The sequence below is a fragment of the Paramormyrops kingsleyae genome, chromosome 8 (assembly GCF_048594095.1).
Source record: "Paramormyrops kingsleyae isolate MSU_618 chromosome 8, PKINGS_0.4, whole genome shotgun sequence".
NCBI lineage: Eukaryota > Metazoa > Chordata > Actinopteri > Osteoglossiformes > Mormyridae > Paramormyrops > Paramormyrops kingsleyae.
Genome location: NC_132804.1, coordinates 39,388,332 through 39,408,796, shown reverse-complemented (window position 1 = coordinate 39,408,796; position 20,465 = coordinate 39,388,332). Strand labels below are relative to the sequence as shown.

General features: G+C 40.1%; 1 long non-coding RNA gene across 1 annotated transcript; it reads left to right on the top strand.

Moving 5' to 3' along the window:
- The first annotated feature begins 14,204 nt into the window (after nucleotides 1-14,204).
- Nucleotides 14,205-15,199, top strand: LOC140592217 (uncharacterized). Its single transcript, XR_011992499.1, has 3 exons — nucleotides 14,205-14,320; nucleotides 14,824-14,903; nucleotides 15,072-15,199. It is a non-coding gene; the product is annotated as an uncharacterized lncRNA (long non-coding RNA).
- The last annotated feature ends 5,266 nt before the right edge of the window (nucleotides 15,200-20,465 follow it).

Genomic DNA, 20,465 nt, shown 5'->3' with positions numbered 1-20,465 from the left:
TGCTGGTGAAGGCAAGGGTGATGCAGACACATTCCTAAAAACAAATAAATAAAAAAATGTTAGCATCTCAAACATTTACACCCGAAATGTTTGTGCTAAATAACATTACCGATAGCAGTATTATAGGCTAATCAAAACGGAGTCAAATATATATTAGCAACCATAATCTAAAGCTATCCAAAACGAGGTGAAATACATTAGAATATTTACAAACATCTGTAAACTCCATAAGGCATTATCTTAGCCACCAGGAAACAACATGTTTGCTACATAAGGCAGCATGTTAGCAGAGTTATCTACATGCTACACTAACCTAAATGGCATTGAAAGCCAATGTTTCACATAAGCTGACAAAAGCTAGCTGAAGTGAGGAAAATATTTACTAATATTAGTTTAATATTATCAAAATAAGAGTTATTCTTTTTTTTGATTGGCTGACAGGCTCTTGGGGCAAATCTTGTCCGACTTCAACGTCATAAAAGAGGCTTGTTTCCGACGGGAAGCGACGTTTTTCTTGACGTTTCGTGACGTTTTCATCCGAGTTCCGACTTGGAGAGAAATAGTCGAACGCACCATAATGTCACTCAACTCAGAATTTCCGAGATCCGAGAGAAAAACGAACGCACCATTAGACTGTATGTGTTTTTAAGCCGGGGGGCGTGGCCTTATACGCATGCTGCCCGGACTGTTTTCCGTGTGAATGGCTGTGGGCGTGCCCTGCCTCGGGTCATTAGCAGATAATGAAGTGCGACAGAAATTCTGTGCCTCTCCTTGGTTTCACATGAATTACATAAACTGAAAATATTTATTTTTAATTTAAATTGCTTTATTTAAAAGTAGACACTTTAAGCTTTCTATAGATATATTTCTCATGTCTGTCTGTACAGTATTCGCGGAATTTCAGTTCATTTTAGTGACGTGTTTCAAAAAGATTTTCGCGGAGACTGAGACAGCTGAAAGCGCACCCTGTTTATTTTCTTTATTTTACAAAAGCACAATGTTTCGTGGATATTGTGAGTATACATGAATAAAAGTAGACCATTTACAGATTAAAATGATGTACTACACTTACGTGTATGATCAAACATGACGACGCATTTTAAGTTCTTTTCACGGTTACCAGAAAAAACTGCAAGTGTCCCCGCCGGCGGGTCCGCCGACTCCTAAGGGTTAAAGAGTCACAGTCCCATTAAATTGTCAAATGGTGTATCCACAAAAGCATGACAAGTATTAAATAATTCACCCTCCTAGAAGTTATGCAAGTGTATTAATGAAAATAAGTTATCTATTATGAAACATCATCTCAAAGTATATTTAAAATATTTTAATTCTAAACTTGGATAATATGGGTTTTTGTTGTACTGAGCAAGTCAGTATGCCATAGACATTAATGTTTTCTCTCTATTCTTGGGTCAGTTGGTTTAAAATAACTTTAAATTTCATTTTTACAGTGTAGTAGAGTGCTAAAATCATATGCATAATAACTTTTTTGCACAATATCAGATTTTTATGAGAAACATTGGTTACGCCAGTTGACATTTATTGGTTACACCAACTGACCATACTATCTGAACAGAGAACGACAAGCAATTGACACATGAAATTCAATGAAAAGCCATGGAGTAAATTGATTTAGGTATTTTAATAAGTGTGAACACACTGTAATAGATTTTGTTTTTTTCATAACACATAAAAACAATATTCTTAACAATGAAGAAACAGATTGACCTCTGATTTCAATTTCAAAAAATGGCACTTTTAAAGGACAAATATTTAAAAACAATTCATACATGTTATTCATCATATTACATTAAAAACAATCATGTCAACAATCAAATTAAAGAACATTTCAAACATTTATATCTCAATGGGAAAATTATTACACATCCTAGCTTTGAGTCTGGAATTTTTTCCAGTCCTCCGTTGTGAGTCTGGAGTGACGGGAGTTGACAGGCTCTGGCTCAGAGATCATGAAGAGCACATCAGCTTCATAGTAGAAGAGGAGGTCGGGTGGTTGAGGCCAGGTGAAGACATTCTTTGCACTCAGCTGTTTCATGCAGCTCACCTCTATCTCATCACCCACAACCTGAGTGATCTGCCCCACAAAAGGTTTACCCTCATAATTCACAACAATGAATTTGCCTTTCTGATTTAGGCTGGGTGGTTCTGGGGCTTCTGATACATTTCTAAAGTCTACTGTCAATGGATTGTAACATTTGCAAATGGCTGCTGGTCTCGAACAGAAGCATGAAATGTCTCTGTACAGAATTGTGGCTGGCTCTGTTGAGATGACATGATGCAGCTTCATGGTGCCCTTTACAGCTGGCACCAGGTCTGGCACTTTTTCATCAAACTGTTCAACATCCTCCTCAGATATCCAGTAGAAGTTAACGGTAGACTTCTGTGTAATCAGGAAGTCATAAACATCCTCAGGGGTCTGCAAATCTTTTCCTCTCTGCACTGCTTTATCAGCTATACGCTTCACAGTTGCTCCAACTCCATCAGGTGCGCCTTTCCCATGTGCTTTCTCACTGAAGTTCCAAGTCACACTCTTGAATCCCAAGAGAAAAGGTACAGTACTCAAGAGGTAAAAGTTCTTTCGGTTCCTGTACTGTGTTACAGGCCCATCACTTATAATGTGGAAGGAGGAAGGTGGTGTTTCACATTTTGTCATGGCATCTCTCACAACAGGTTCTAAATGTACCCACACGGCACGTTCGTCATGGCAAAGACAGCCAGAGATGGTGGCATAGGTGTGAGTGGCATTACCTGTGTATACCACACAGGTGTGGATGGTGGCCTGTTTTCGGCTGCTTCCAAAGTGAAATGGCTGGACCTCACGATTTAGTTTGCAACCATAATTTTCAGAGAAATCAATATGAATGCACAGTTCATCTCTATGCAGAGAATGTTTCAATTCTCTTAGGCACCGGGTCTGGTGCAGCCAGTTAAACTGATGGCGTGTGAAGGCGTCTAGCTTCTTGTTCAGGAGACTGAGAAGGTCTGCCGTGCTGCCACTCTTTTCAATTTTGTGATATTTTGCACATGTTTTCTCCTCCGCTGTAACATCAATCCTCTCCCACTGCTCCCATGTGATGATACTATTATCTAGTGGGCCCTCAAACTCCACCTCATTGTAGCAACACTTAGTACATAAGCGGTACATACACTTCTGCTTGGTTGAGTCACAAACAATGGCTTCCAGGAGCTCAGACATGCTGTTGGTCAACAGAATGCCTTTCTGACAGAGCCTGTCAACAATCATTTTAAAGTTGTCATGGTCAAAGCAGCTACAGGTGTTTCGGTCAGACTCTTTGGCTTGTGTAACATAAAAAGGGCAGTATCTGAGGAACTGTCGATAGGAAACTGCATGGTGTTTCAGGGCGGTTGTATTATAGCTGGAGTGGAGGTCTTTCAGAGAATGAAGAAGTACTCTCCTTTGGTGTTTTATTTTATTTTTTGTAACTGTGTCTTTCTTACCAGACAGCATGCAGCTATTCTCATCTCTACAGAGAAAGCTGACAACCCTCTCCTTTTTCTCCTCTGCAATTTTCTTTTTGTCTGTCTTTTTGTTGCTCACACTTACATCCTTTCCTTTCTTCACTTTGAGCTTATCAACTTTACGTTGCAACTTTTTTGTCTTCATTCTTTCACTCCTAAGTTCCTTCCTTATTTTGATGAGCTCTAACCTTAGCTTTTCCCTTTCCTTCAGCACTGCTCTATGTTTGCTGGTATTTTTCTGCACTGCCCTCACAGGAGTTGAAGATGCCCGTGGTCTCTCTAAACTTGGCTGCACATAGTCATGGTCAGCAACATCCACTATGGGCTCTGGAGGGACATTAAGCTGGTCATCTGCTGTTGAATTCAGTGAGGGAGGAGTAAGGTTCAAAACTTCAGCAAGCACCCTTTTCTTCTCTCTGTACTTTCTCTGATACTGTCTCCACTTTTCTCTCATCTGCACCTGTTTTTCCCTGGGCAAATCTGCAACTGGGATGTTTGTGATCTTTCCCTGTCTCTTTGTCCTTTCATAGCTAAGAGTAAAGATGAATAAAACTGTTAGATGGCCTTAATTCTTCATCCATTTTAACCTCACATCTCTCACTAAAACTACCCTTTTAGATCTACATCAGTGATTTTACTTTCTCATGAAGCGCTAGCGTTTGTGTGTGTGTGTGTGTGTGTGTAGTTTACCTTTGCCTTCTTTTAGCCAGATAATTTGCCCTTGCAGCAGGATCTGCATTAACCCGTGCTCTCTGGCGAGCCACTTTTTCTTTGCTTGTAAGAGGCATCTATTTGGAGAAGAGGGGAGAGTGTGTTGTTCACATTTCCATCCACATACTGCTTGCTTATGTATATCCTATAGAAATGTAAAATTAAAGACATATTTCATTTATAAATTTTAAAGTTCTTTTTAGACTACATTTCAAGCTGCACATTATAGTATTATTATTTTAAAAATAACAACAATCATTTTAATCATGTAATTAATATAATTTTAATAATAGTAGTAGTAATAACAATAATAAAAATGATAATATTAATGATACAAAAAAAAACATCACGAAAGTAGAACTTTTGTCCATAAATTGAACAAATTAGCCTCATAAAGGAAGAGGTACAATGGTGTAACCCGGTTACACCACTGGACATTTCAATTTGAAACCAAAATTTGCAGGCATTGTTGTGGACGACTACATAAACAGTTAACCTTGGTTTGAATATTTAAAACTATTTTTCATATCAATGTAAATATTTTATGATCACTTATGTTTATTAACATTTTACTGAGGTCATACCATTTGACATGTATTCAAATCATACCTGACCATGATCTGAAAATGCTTTATTTTGTCAAATTTTAGAGAGGGTTACTAACCTTGACTTGTGGCAGTTGGGGTCTTCAGGGTCCTTCTGTTTTGACATCACATCCTGTCACATGATCTTCTGGCTCAAAATTTTAAAAATGGCTCCAAAAATGGTGGTTACACCAGTTGACATACCAGAAGTTTGACTTGGCACACATGATTCCCCATGTTAATGTAAATATTCAGAACTGCCATGTTTCTCTATTATTTGGTATTAAAAAGTACTTGTTTAAAAATATGCCAGTGTATTTCAGAGGGCGTTTAGAACATCATTACACATTTTTACAACAACTTATATAATTGGTGCTGCATTTTTGTGGTTACACCATTTAGACGATTTTGCCCTTATTCTCATAATATTATCTCAAAACTTAATAAAAGGCGAGGCGAGGATTGCTGGGATTGCTGCGAGAGAGTGGTGTTGAGCTGCAGCGATTGTTTGGGATTGTTTTTTTGGAGTGTTTTGAGTGTTTGTGTGCTTTACCTGTTTACGTGGGTGGCTGTTTATTTCTATTTATTGTTCTTATTTCGGTCAGCGTGAGTGCTTGTCTGTCCTGTCTGTTAATCAACAGCGCGATTATTACCGACAGAGAGCTGCGGGTGTCGCGTGCGCGGCGTTTTTCTGTCCGCGTTTAAACTCCGTAACAAACACCCGCGGGGCGATTATAACTAATAACATCTAACGTCGGTATCGCTACCAAGCGTCGGAAAAGGACAGTTGCTCCTGAGCTTTGCTCGGTCGCCAGTCGGGGCCGGGAGGACATTTTCCACTTTTTTCCCGCTCCGGCAGTAGCCTGCTGTGAGGGGGTTTTTGTGGTTTTTCGACCTCCCAAGAGCAACTTCGATTTCGCCTTGTTTTTAGTTCATACTTGGTTCAGGCAGAAGTTCTTCTGGTAAGTAGTAGTAAGTTTATCAGGTTTAAAATTTTTAATAAAATAATAATTAAGTTCCGTTTTAACACAAGTAATAACTTATTTTAGTGTACTCCGCACGTTACTGCATTTATTGTTACGCAAATTAATCTTTATAGTTAAATACACTATATAAATTTACTGGGCTGGGAGTACGGGTCATAGTGAGTTAGTTAATTATGGGGCCAGCTCAGTGTTGCGTTTGCAAGATGTTTGCCCTTCTGGACGTTAGTGTCCAGTCGGACTTCATCTGCGAGCGATGTAAGCTAGTGGACTCACTCATGGTCAAGGTTCGCGACCTTGAGGAGCAACTGGCTCGCATCCAATGCAACAGTGAGTTAGATGAGCTAGTTGATACGCCGTTTAGGGAGACGGTGTGTACGCCACTAACGGGGGGGAGGGAGAATGAAGAGCAGAGAGGTCGAGAGAGCTGGGTGACCGTAGGTCGTAGACGCAGGAAAAGGCGTACACACGTTACAGAGGCGGCATCACCTGAGGTGTCTGTGTCTAACAGGTTTCAGGTGCTTCCAGCTTTAGAGCCGGAAGGGACTGGGGAAGCAGGTGGGCCCTTGGGCACTGAGGAGCCCCCTCCCCCCAGAAAGAGGGAGGTTGTGGTAGTGGGGGATTCAATTATTAGGGGAGTAGACAGTTATGTGTGCACGCGTGATAGAGGGTCCCGTACGGTGTCTTGCCTGCCTGGTGCCCAGGTAGGAGACCTTCCAGATCGTGTGGACAAGCTTTTGGCCCCAGCTGGGGTGGATCCAGTTGTCGTGGTGCATGTTGGCACCAACGACATAGGCAAGGGTAGAAGGGCTGTTCTGCAGGATAAATTTATAGAAGTCGCCAATAAGCTTAGAAGCAGAACGTCCATGGTGGTATTTTCCGAAATACTCCCCGTGCCACGCGCAAGTGAGGCTAAGTTAGCTGAGATAAGGAGATTAAATGCGTGGCTAAAAGGATGGTGTAGGAAAGAGGGGTTTAGGTTTATGGGGCACTGGAGGACCTTCTGGAACAGGTGGGACCTGTTCAAGCCGGATGGGTTGCATCTGAACCGGAGGGGAACCAGTGTACTGGGAAGGCATATTTGTAGAGTAGTTGAGGAATGTTTAAACTAGGGACTGGGGGGGCAGGGAGGTTAGTTAAGTATGTAACTGGGGGGAAACGGAAAGCCCAAAAAAATCATATTATAAGTAGGCACTGTAATAAGCCTACCCTTTGTTGTCTGTATTTAAACGCCAGGAGTATTAGGAATAAAATTCATGATTTAGAGGCTCTTATCTCATCGGACTCTTATGATATTATAGCAATAACTGAAACGTGGTTGAGTGATAAGGATGGACAAGAATATAATATGGATGGTTACACATTGTTCCGTAAAGACCGTATAGGTAAGAAGGGAGGTGGTGTTGCAGTATATGTAAAGGAAATCTTGCAGGCAAGGGAGCTTACTGATATAAGTAAAAGTACGGAAGCTATATGGGTAAAATTAGATGCTACAAACTCAAATAGCCTAATTGTCGGTGTTTGTTACAGAGCACCCAATGTAGCTGTTGAGGAAAGCAGATTGTTATACAGTGATATTAGGATTATGAGCAATAAAAATGATGTGGTAGTTATGGGTGATTTTAATCTACCGGGGATACAGTGGGACATTGTTGCTGGCTCTTCTGAAAATGAACTTGAGATGGTGGAATTAGTACAGGATTGTTTTTTTACTCAGTTTGTTAACACCCCTACCAGGGGAGATGCCATTCTTGATCTTGTTTTGTCTAATAACCAGGACAGGATTGGTAAATTAGATGTTTTAGAACCACTTGACAGTAGCGATCATAACATGGTTAAATTTGAGGTTAAGTTTAGTGCCCGAAGAGCAAAGTCCAAATCAAAAATATATAATGTTAGGAAGGCTAACTTCAATTGTATGAGATTAAAACTAGAAACCGTGAACTGGATGGAGTTAAATAACAAAACTGTTGAAGAGGCATGGGAATTTTTTAAAAGCACATTATTGCAAGTACAAGAGGACTTCATACCTGTTTCTAGCAAGAATAAATCTAGGAAATTGCAACCTAGGTGGTTTAATAGGGACATAAAGTATAAAGTAAGGAGGAAAAGGGCTTTGTTCCAGAGATGTAAAATAACTGATGATGACATAATAAAGCAAGAGTATCTAAATCTACAGGCTGAATTAAAAAATGACATTAGACGAGCTAAAAGGAATGTCGAAAGGAAGATCGCATTGGAGGCTAAGGATGACGTTAAAAGTTTCTTCCAGTATTTTAACTCTAAAAGAGCTCTAAAAGCTGAAATTACTAATCTGCAGGATAGTAAGGGTCTTATAATTGAAAACGACATTGACATAGTAAATGAGTTCAATGATAGTTTTGCACGGGTATTCACTGTCGAGGGCACTAGTAACTTACCAGTTCTTATTACTAATTCAACATCGTCTATAACTAATATATATATAACTGAAGCTGATGTTTTGCAAAGCCTAGCTAAGCTCAAAATAAATAAATCACAGGGCCCTGATGGCATCTTACCTATAGTGTTAAAAGAGATGAGGGATATTATTTGCCGACCCTTAACATTACTGTTTCAAAAATCCTTATCTGAAGGTGTGGTACCTTCTGATTGGAAGCATGCCAACATAACGCCCATTTTCAAAAAAGGGGATAGAAGTAATTTGTCAAACTATAGGCCAATCAGTCTAACTTGTATAACTGGTAAAGTTATGGAGGCTATAATCAAAGAGAAAATGGTAGATTACCTGGACTCAAATAACATTTTGAGGGATAGCCAGCATGGATTTAGGAGAGGTAGATCCTGTTTAACAAATCTGTTGGAGTTTTTTGAGGAAGCTACTCAGGAAGTTGATGATAAGAAGGCCTATGATGTCATCTATTTAGATTTCCAAAAGGCTTTTGATGTTGTTCCCCACAAGAGGCTCTCACTTAAACTCAAAGCGACAGGTATTTTAGGAACTGTAGCGACTTGGATTGATAACTGGTTAACGGATAGGAAGCAGCGAGTAGTTATAAGAGGCTCGATGTCACAGTGGGCCTGCGTTCATAGTGGGGTACCGCAGGGTTCAATTTTAGGACCACTTTTGTTCCTAATTTACATAAATGATATAGACACCAATATATACAGTAAACTGGTGAAATTTGCAGATGACACCAAGGTGGGTGGTGTAGCAGATACTGAACTAGCGGCTCAGCAGCTACAGCGGGATCTTAATTTAATTAGTGACTGGGCTGACACCTGGCAGATGAAATTTAACATAGACAAATGTAAGGCACTCCATGTAGGGAGCAGAAATATAAAGTACAGGTATTTTATGGGACCTACTGAAATAAAGGTAGCTGATTATGAGAAAGACCTTGGTGTGTATGTTGATGCTTCCATGTCTCATTCTCGCCAGTGTGGGGAAGCAATAAAAAAGGCCAATAGGATGTTGGGGTACATCTCCAGGTGTGTGGAGTTTAAGTCAAGGGAGGTAATGCTAAGATTATACAATTCCTTGGTGAGACCTCACCTAGAATATTGTGTACAGGTTTGGTCACCATATCTTAAAAAGGACATAGCGGCCTTAGAAAAGGTGCAGCGTAGGGCCACAAGAATGATTCCTGGTCTTAGAGGAATGTCATACGAGGAAAGGTTATTTGAGCTAAATCTGTTCAGCCTCAAGCAAAGGAGACTGAGGGGGGACATGATCCAGGTCTATAAGATTCTAACAGGTTTGGATGCTGTTCAACCGAATAGTTACTTCAGCATTAGTTCAAATACAAGAACTCGTGGCCATAGGTGGAAATTAGCGGGAGAACATTTCAAACTGGATTTAAGGAAGCACTTCTTTACACAGCGTGTAGTCAGAGTATGGAATAGTCTTCCTGATAACGTAGTGCAAGCTGAATCCTTGGGTTCCTTTAAATCAGAGCTAGATAAGATTTTAACAACTCTGAGCTATTAGTTAAGTTCTCCCCAAGCGAGCTCGATGGGCCGAATGGCCTCCTCTCGTTTGTATAGTTCTTATGTTCTTATGTTCTTAAAATCAGGCAATTTAAGATAGGGGGCCAAAGAAAAAAATATTTTTTAGTACATTATAACTTCATGGTGAAATGTGCACATTTTTAAAGTTATTCAAACCTCAGGGACAGAGAAAAATGAGCGGCATGTCTTTCACCCAGTTGTCTAAGGTCAGAGTAACATAATGGTCAGTATATACTTTACGTAATCATCTTGAGTACATAAATGCAGTGAACCTCTATATGACAATCTTCAATCAGTTTCTCACCAGTCGCTGAGATGATTCTAATTTTATGTTTACTCCAGAGCTGCTTATCTGGCCTTTGGGAGGCCTTTGCCATGCCAGTGGCATTTTTACGGGGCCAATAGCAAATCAGAACCTAAAACATTTCACAAAAAAAGTTAATCACATGTCTTAATTTTTGCAGAACTATGGACTTCAATATGTGTATACGTGTATCCTTACCCCATTCATCTCCTCTACCCATGAGGCAGGAGCCACAGCAATTGAGTTTTCTCGTAAAAAAAAGAATTACGTAGAAATGAACCTGTATTACAAAAAGGGTCAAAGGTCAAGAGCACAAGCATTTAAGAAATGTGAGAAAATATATGACAATGACAGAAAAAATAATACTAACTATGTACATATTCAGATTAATTTGTTAAGCAAGATCATGGAGGATAGAAAGAATGACTCTGCGGCCATGCCCGTCTTCGAGGATCATTGCCCTCCCTTGTAAACTTTTTCTCTCTAGAACCTCCATCTTTGATGTACCACATATGAAGGCTCCATAGATCCTTGATTCACATGGCTTGGAAAGGTAAGATTTCAACTGTGAGAAGACTCTACATAAGAGCTTTCCCGAGTTGGTCCTCTCTAGAACTTCACAGCAGGATGTTGGGCTAACAATGTACACATTATTAGGATGTTTCATAGATATTGGTCCATCTTCAGTTGTTGACGTTTGTATCTGTGAACGTTCTTGGAGCCGTTTTGCTACTTGAATTAGGGCATGGTTTCCCGATCTAACCATCTTTTTCAGGTGGTGCAGGTAGCTCTCAAAAGGAAAAACACTGCATTTGTCCAAAGATCCATATGTGGTGGCATCAGCTGTGAGGTGAAGCAGTGAATGCACATTGTAAACCAGGAATTCTTTACTGTATATGTGTCGTCCTTGTTCAACGACATATGTAAGGAGTGCATGGGCATACGTACTGTAAGTTTGTGTTAAATGTGGAGACACTAGTATACACATTGCCACACTAAAGGCCATGAAATGACTATACAAGATATCTGGCAGAATTCCTCGGAGAACAATTTTGCCCGTGTAGAGCATAAACTGTATAAATTCAGTAGCCTTCCACCTCTCCAATTCCTCCAGACTGCGTGGCTTCCTGGCAAAAATGTTAGGTATATCATTTCTTAAATTCCTTAGCCGTTGACTGACCTCCCTCTGCTGAGCTGGAGATAGCCTATGCCCTGACTTGCCCCACAACCATAGCATGAGCATTTTTCTCATCACTCCCCGGCAGCACTGGTGCATATAGTCTGCAGGGAAAGACTTGATCATGTCTATTTGGAGGTCGCTGAAAGGGGACACAGCATTTTCAAGGTGGTGTTCTGGCTGGCGTTGCTCTCTGAATGAGACATCATCCCTCAAAGTGAGGTCATGCACTTGTTGAAAAGTCATGCGCCCCTGCCAGTTGCCTTTTTGGGTGCATTTGTCACAGCCATAGTAACCTGAAAATTGTTTGATGCACTTCAACATGGCTTTTGCTGGAGCATCACATGTAATGCATCTCAATCTCACACTTAGTATTGTTTCTCCCCACTCTAAGCCATTGCTTAGTATTGTTTTCAGTTCATCTGCTATGACTTTAATGAAGTCCAGTGATTTGGGCTTGGTCTCAGTAAGGGCAATGGTCAAAGGAAACGTGCTTGCTGGTTTTAGATGCACTGTGCATAGAACAGGCCACAAAGATTTATAAGTGCTCTTAAACAGTGACAATCCATCTACATTGAGGGAAATCTCAAGCTCAGTGATGTCACCTACATAATTGTAGGGATACTGATTCAGACATATGATAAGTTGTTCTGTCACTCCAAATTTAATACATTCCACTCCAGAAATCATTTGGCTCTCAACAGGATCAGTTTTTAATAATGTCTTAGCAGTGGATGGCAGGTCCTTATGCCCTTGATGCCTGAGAATTCTGAGCAGTGCATCTACAGCATTGTGCTTGATGTTATAGTCACTGATCCATTTCTTTGGTTAATTTATCAGTTGGCATATCAATGTTGACAGTATTCTGAAAAGACATTCTATCCATGTCACTATTGGAAGTTTCGGAATCCATAATCTCTGTGTCTGTAGCTAAGGCTGTGTCACCATTTATTGCATTGATGCAAGTTTTGTAAAATGACACATCAGTGTCACCACCAGATTGTCCAATCGGTGCATGTTGTCTGTTGGTGTCACCAAGTGGCATGTCAAAATTGTCCCAGAGATTTTGTGTTTCACTTTCTGCCAGTGTACCAGTGGGACCTGCTGTACCGCCCATATTTTTCTGGTTCCTCTACACCCTTGACCATAGTCGTTTGTATTCTCTTTTTCTTGCTTCTATGGGCATCCATCCATATGACACAGCTCTGTGTTTTTGTCTCTGTAGATCAATGCATACACTGAGGTGCGTTCTGAATTTATGTAAACAAAATAAAGGTTATATATTGCAAAGTACTTTTTTTTGCTAAATATTTACCTTGTGAGATGACATTTCAATAGCGTTTAGAGATGGCAATGTTCAAGGCAAAAGAGTCTGAAATCACAGAAAAGAGAGCTTAGTATTATTATGCTGACATTAGAATTAAGAGCAGTTTTGTCTAAAAATATGAAACTATGAAGTGATATTAATATGCTACACTATTGGTTTATTTTCTGACGTACTGTGTATTAGGTCAAATGAATACCAAGTGACAGCAACTCTTTTTTTAAATACTCCTATACGGCAGGTGGCGCTATATGGTATGCGTGTCACCGCGAAGACTTAATGAGGACGCAATCTGCTATCTACATGAAGGAGTTGAAACGTGGTCATTTTGAATTGCACGTGTGTGGTGGGTGGTTGTACTGAGGTGTAGTTGCTATTCATCGATGGATACTACCGTTATTTGAAGATTTCACATTCCTACAACGGGGCTCACAAAGACCAAGAGTGTCGCAAACATTTAAACAAGGATTATGATGGTAAGGTGACATTGATATTAAAATGTTTTGAAAGTTAGGTAACAATAGCATGAATTTTAATTATCATATGGGCCGACATGTCCTTTAGTTAATTTTCCATATAAAAACAATTTGGTAGCTGTTGGCTAACTTTTATATCATGAATGATGGAGTTGATGGTTGTCTTACAACTTAAGGTAGCTTTAAAATTGGTATTTTTTTACATAAGTTTTCAGCTCTGTTAAGTTATGTCGATGAGTTAATGAGGTCAATGGAGTAATGTTAAGCCACAGCGTAATAAAAATGTATGAATCATCCCCGTTTGTCTATAATTAATAGCAATTATTGCTATTAATTAATAGCAAGTCATTGTTTGGTGTGTGAAGGGGGGGGGCGCAATTAATCGTACTCGGGCACGATACAGGGGAACCATGACTAATGTAAGTTAATGTTGCAAAGCTTTTTCTGAGCAAACGGTAGTGAGCTTCAAGATTAGCTCGCGTGTGCTTTGAGTAGATTTATCTAAGAACAGACAACGAAAGAATGATGTTCAGTTGGATTTTAATAATTCGGTAACAGTAAATGTTGGTATGTCATGATATTGGCTGTCATATGAAACCACCGCGAATATTCATAGTATGTAATACATTATTCCATAGCATTTATCGGCGTGCCATGTATCATGACTCCCACCATTTTACCCGCCTTTCTAGCCCAGCCGCGACTGCATTATGGGTGTTGTAGTATCACCACAAGCACGTGATCATTCGAGCCGAACAGATATACAGTAACGGCAACGTTGATTCTAAGTGAGCTCGCGCTATAACAGAGTTAGTTAACCTTAACAATTATAGTTAGTTCACCTAATTTCGGTCACTCACCTTAATCCGTTGGTCTATTATCTAGAGTTAAGCTAATATGAAACGGTATGAACTATAACTATTGCATAAAATTGTGTAAAATATTTCCTAAAATGTGTGAACTATCCTACGTAAAATTACCTCAACTTCAAAACAATCAAACTACAAAAACTACAATATGAAACCTAATATTTATTACTAAATCAATATATACACGTGTCTAAATATATATTAAAGTTAATTAAACGCCGATATCGTTCTGTCAGGCAGCCTTCTCTCACTGAATAACACCGGACTGGTATCGACCAGTTATATATATAGCTGACAGCACGAGACTGAAGGCCAAAGCGGGAAATTGAAGTTACTTAGCCACAGGTGACAGCTAAATGGAGATCCGGGGAAGAATTCAGAACTACTATGTACAAACTTGGGTGAGTGTGTTTCCATCAATATGAGATGCATTTATGAGCAGAGTAAAAACTAAAGTTTCTCAGTTTCATGACTGTTGGTAATATTTAATGGGGAAAATGTCTAATGAAAGACTTTAAGCCCACTATGAAACACAATGTACTTAAACCTACCTGAATTTACCCATGAAAATAATTCAAATTAAGTAGTTTGGTATAAGTGGCACTTATTTTGTGAAACTGACTCATTAAAAACCTATTTAATCCATAAATGTGAAACCATGTAATTTTATATTTAGGATGTTAATTCAGAGGCTTTCTTTGTCCTGAGGAAGGAGTAATTAAGGACATTTGCAGAAGTCTTGATTTCATGTTGAAGGTGTTATTTCAGGGGCTGACCATGCTTGTTAAGATTATGGGGTTAATTCAGGGCATTATTAGGCAGTATGTAAACTGTCATATGAATATTGACCCAAAGCCAAGCCAGTATGGAATTTCACTAGTCATAATTTCCAATATTTGTCTAGAGTGTGCTCAGAGCAGAGAGGTTGCTTGTGGAAGTCCCACTGCACGCTCAGGAATGAGGAACAGATGCCGTATTGCCCAGGTGATCCCCCCATCCCCCCCCCGCCGTTTGGTTAGTAGTTGGTTTGTAATGTTGAATCAGGTCAGTAAACTGACCATGTTTTTATCCTTTTTTTTCTTTTTTTTCTCTTTTTTTTTTTATACCTTACAAATGTTTGACTGCATGTGTCTTTCAATAACGGTGTTGTAGGGACACTGAGAAACACCCCTGTGACATGGATGGCAGAGGACGCCAGTCAAGTGGCTTTGGTACGGAATGGACCGAGGGAGGAGCTGGATGACCGAAGGGAAACTGATTTCACATACATGTTATTAGACATCATGTAGCTTTATTAGCATGTATGTCCATTTTTACTTTCATTTGTTAATTGAGATGATGGAAAACAGAAAGGACAACACTGCAGCCATTCTCGAACAATCTTTTTCAGATGGTGCACTTTTTCTGGGGCCCCATCTGGCATGGTGGGTCTTTGTCCCACCAGCCTGCTGCTGTGGGGGGTGGGTGGCCCCACCGCTCGGGCTATCTTGCAGCATCCCTAGGCGGACCGGGGCGGCTCCCTGCTGGCTAGGTGGGGACAGGAATTGATGAGGGGTTGGTTGGGGACCTGGCCCCTCAGAAGGGGCCCATGCCTAGCGTGCCCCGGTTGCGCCCCTATCTCCTACACAAACACACCATAATATACTAGGGTCTGGGGGGGCGGTACAGGGCCGTGGAGGCTGAAGGGCTGGGTTACGCCACGTGCCCTGGCCCACAGGTCCTACCATTGGCCAGTGTGCTGCCCCTCAATCTTATTGCACAATAGTCATCCTACAACATTAGGGCCTTGGGGACAGGTGGGGAATGCAGGGATCCACCATCTGCCAGTGGTGGGGTGTCCTGTCTGCTCACACAATTTTAATGCACCTCAGTTATCCATACAGTCCATCTAGTCCTGATACACATTTTTTTTTCCTCTCGCTGAGTATTGCGGTGGAGTGCACCATCTGCCAGTGGCAGAGAGCCAGTGCCCTGACCACTCCCCCACATTTAATGCACCACAGTTTAGTTGCACACATTCATTGACACATACCCACATGTACACATCTTAATCACACATTGAGTGGGGGGGGGGCTTTGATCCCCTCTCTAGGCCCACGCAGTGTGGGGGTGGCCCCCTCTGATGGTAGTGGGCAGGGTGCTGTGGGGTGGGGTCCCAGCACTGTTGATGGGTTTGGTCTATTGCTGGGGAGGGGGTGCTGCCTTCTTCAGTGGTGCTGGGGTTGGCTTCCTGGCAGGTGGGGTGGGCCCTCTCCCCATTCTTCCTCCACTCCCCCTCGCCCTTAGCACTCTCAAGATCTTTTGTTTTTGTTCTGGGCTCTCCAACTGTAATTTGAATCCTTCAAGCTCTTGCGCTGTCCTGCAGGGCTTCTCAAAGGACATGCTTTCCATGGACCAGGCGTTCAATACTGTTTGCAATGTCTGCCTTCATCCATTCAATTGCCATCATGATTCTTTCATGGATGGGGTCTAGGGGGCTTGGGCCTCTCTGGTGCGTGGGGAGCCCCCCACTGGGGGTGGGTGCGGTGTCTGGCTTCCCGGGCCTCCATGGTTCTTCGTTTTTTTTATTTCTATTAGTTGTTCTATTGTATACTGCTGTTTTAATTTACTGTAAATACTTCCATTTCATAGTTACTAGTTTTGTTTGTTATATTGTGGTGTTAGTGCTTTTTATGCTGTTCTATGTCCTTTATTATATTGTTCTCACTTTTATTCTCACTTTATTATACTGTTCTTTTGTTCAAAAAATAAATACATAGTTTTATGCAAATCAATGGAAGCAGTACCATATATAAACAAGCAGTTACAATAAATCAATTCATACTGCACTAATTTATAGTTTAAAAGTATATACATAACCTATGCTTACACCTATGGTTTTTGTACTACTGCTGGAAATCTGCCGAAAAATCTTTTAAAAATAACGTTGTTAAATGGTAAACCGTGGAGGCACTGACTATCTTGATTCATCTCAAGTGTTGGCTCAAGTAAGGTTGGATGTAAATGGGGAAATAGATTAGGGCGAATTACAAATCCATTTTATGGGTCAGATATCGAGTTTATACCACTTCTTTTTGGGGGGGTGGGGCGGGGTGGTGATTAAGAGAAACTGGGAAAAAATGAAGATCTTGGGACGCAAAAGAATGTTACATTAACTGAAAATAACTAGTTACGTAAACAAAACATTTACACTGCTCTGTAGACCAGTCCGAAATAAACTGTCGGCTGCGGAAGTTTAGCACGTTTTTTCTACGACGCGATTGCCATTCCTATATTACACTGAATAACCGCTGACTTGAATGTACCATGGGTGTCGATCTGCAGGTTATAACTCTTAGGGTTATAATTGGGTGTGTTCGACTTGGGCTTAGGTCTGTCTGCAGCTGACGTGGCATGGAGAAAGATCTGCTGGCGGCTGCAGGGGTGGAGTATAAACTGACTGCAGCCAAGTCTGACAACTTCTATACTCCTCGTAGTGTGCGAGACCTGACTGCAATGGCAGCACTGCCAGGAGGGTGTAGATAAATTTATACAAATATCACCTGCATGCACATTACTTCTTTTACAATAACCAACTCCTGATCCAAACTGCTCTGTGTAAAAAGGATGTTGAATGTGCCAGGAAAAAGATCAAATACATGTATTTCAAGGATTCAAAGATTTTACTGTCACGTACATGTACAGAGTGCAATGCAATTCTTATTTGAATGCCTTCACAGACTGAATAAAGCAGCGCAACATTACAGTAACTAACAACTATCTTACGTGTACTATTGGAGCATTCATTTAATTTATTTAAACTTTATTTTACCAGGTACATTAACTGAAAACCAGTTCTTACTGCTTTACGTGCTTTTCGAGAGAAATAGATAACACATCGGAACTGCCTGGAATACAAACATCATGCGTGTGACTAAATTTTTCAGTCAATAAGGGCAAAGTTTGTGTCATCACGGAGGCGGTTCCAGTTTGTTCAGCCGGCTGAGAGGTGCTGTACGATACCTGCATGGATTGCTTTTAACCAGCGCTGTAAGCAGCTGCATGACGTCGAGTGCACCCATTATTGTAATACAAGCCTAGTTTTTTACTGCAGGTGCCCTTACGAAAATTAACCATGGTTTCCTATGGTTTTTATGCAGTAACCATAGTTTTACTATGGTACCTCATGGTACTTTGGTACTACCCATAGTACTACCATGGTTTATCCATAGCACTTCATGGTAGCTGTGGTACTACAATGGTTTACATATAGCACTTCATTGTAACTATGGTACTACTATGGTTTTAAAAAGGACCCAGCAAATGTGCCCTTGCAAGGCCCATCCGGGTTCTTGTCTGGAAGTGTGGACTAGGGCCAACCCACACCAAACCTAAATGCACCCATTGCGGGCTATGATTAAAGTAATGCTTGTAATACAGTGTTTTGCAATATCATTTTTTTTATTGTAGAATCTTTTAATAGACTGTACATTTGTAGAATTTATAACTTAATTTCATTCAACATTTTCTTTGTATACATCAGGTACCCTACTTAAAAAGTAATAGTAGTAACATCAATAATAGACTAGCAGTCTGTCAATTAACTATCATATCACAATAGTACATTTAATTAAGCAAATTAAGTCATATATAATAACTAATTTTGAATTTCGGTAAGTTTAATATTTTTGTTGCAATTTAAAATCAAATATCTGTTGTAGGATGTTATATTTTAAATATTATACAGGTTCTGTATAATTGCATCATAATTTGCATCATCCAATTACACATTCAGAGAGTGAAGACAAAAACACTGCACAACAATTACTTTTACTGTACAATTACTGTAACAACCTGATGTTTTCTTGCCACGTGTTGTTTAAGATTCTTCTTATTTAGGGTCATTCTACAGTGAGGACATTCAACAGTTACTTGCTTTCTATGGACAGCTTGTTGGCATGGTATGAGTGCTTGATCAGGTTGCCCTGGTGGATGGCCGGCGGGAGACTCTGTTGGATGTCCAGAGGGAGGTACTGGTGGGTGGCTGACGGGAGGCGCTGGGGCAAGTATTTGCTGCCTCCTCATTGTCGCGCACCAATGACAATTCAGCACGCTCGCGCAGCTGCATAATTTGAATTTGACAGTTGGCAGTTGTAGCTAGTATTGTGGTAACCGCATTTACTTATAATTTAAGTCTTAAATGGCAGTATTAAATATGTATGGATTGTTCCATTTTTTTGAGGAAAATACTCTAGGTGTCGGACCCTTAAGTTCAGTTAATTTAAGTGGCACTGGAATAACCACAAATGAACTGAACCCGAAAGACTGGAATGTGGAGAAGGAGGTATTGGTGCGGTGGGGAAAGTACCTTTACCCGGCCAAAATACTGGACATTTCAGGTAAGAAATTTCATATATTGTCCACAGATGACTGGCAATTTCACCTATTAATATATTAAAAAGCAAATACGCTAACGATAGACTGTTTGATAAAGCTAACATTGATTTGAGGCTAGGTGCTCTGTTACAGCTAACTTTCTTAACGTGTTGCTAGCAGTATGCAAGAAAAAGCCTTTACCTCAGAAAATTATTATATTAAAGTATCGATATTTTAGTAATTTGGGGTAAATGTGTTGTTTATCATTAACAGGAACACAGTGGAAAGTAACTATATTATAGACCTTTTTCACGAAAACCGGAAATACGTAATCGTATGGTAAGCTTAGTTCCGGTCAAGCGTCAATGCATTAGAAAACCCGGGATCAGAGAAAATTCAGCAGAGAATATATACAACCTATCTGACAAATTTGCCCAAATTTACATTTGCGGATGTTGCTAAACTCGTGGAGGAAAACTCCGTCACGAGAAAGAGCAAACTTGATAAAGGCTACAAATTTTTCCACGAAGAATTTGTCCATAGGTATCAAGGTAACTGTTACTGAATTGCTCACCACATGTAATTTTTAAAGGAAAGACATTAACGGCTTTTGTTAATGTTTAAAGGTAGAAAAACTTTAGATGTATTTGTTAATAGGCAAACAAAAATGTGTTATTTTAAATGAGTATAAATATATATACCTTAACATTAGACGCAAGATGAACACCCTACACACGCACACAGAAAAGCCCGGACATTTGCACAAACGCACAACCAAGAGTGGGGCTTTAGAGTTTGATAATCAAAAAACACTTAAAATGTATAAGGATCGCTTTGTTGTAGAAAATTTTTTAAATAGTGTGAGCGTGATGTAAATCATTTAGGCCACAAGAATTGAGTAGCTGTAGGAACTAGTGAGCAAAATTTAGCAACAACCATCAAAAAACATTTTAACTGTGTTTTGTTAATTTTAAAGAAGTTGGCCCAGTTTTTTCTAATTACATTTATTAGCTATAGGAACTGGTTCCCGGTATATTAGACTAGTGCCATGTTTCAAATATATGGGGCGCCGTTTGTAAAGTTATGAAACATTTTTGTACTTGCCACTTTTTCAACATTTAGTGCAATTTTCTGACATTTAGCTAGAAGTCAATGGTGTTGTGGATCATCATATTTTTTGCTGTGTAGATT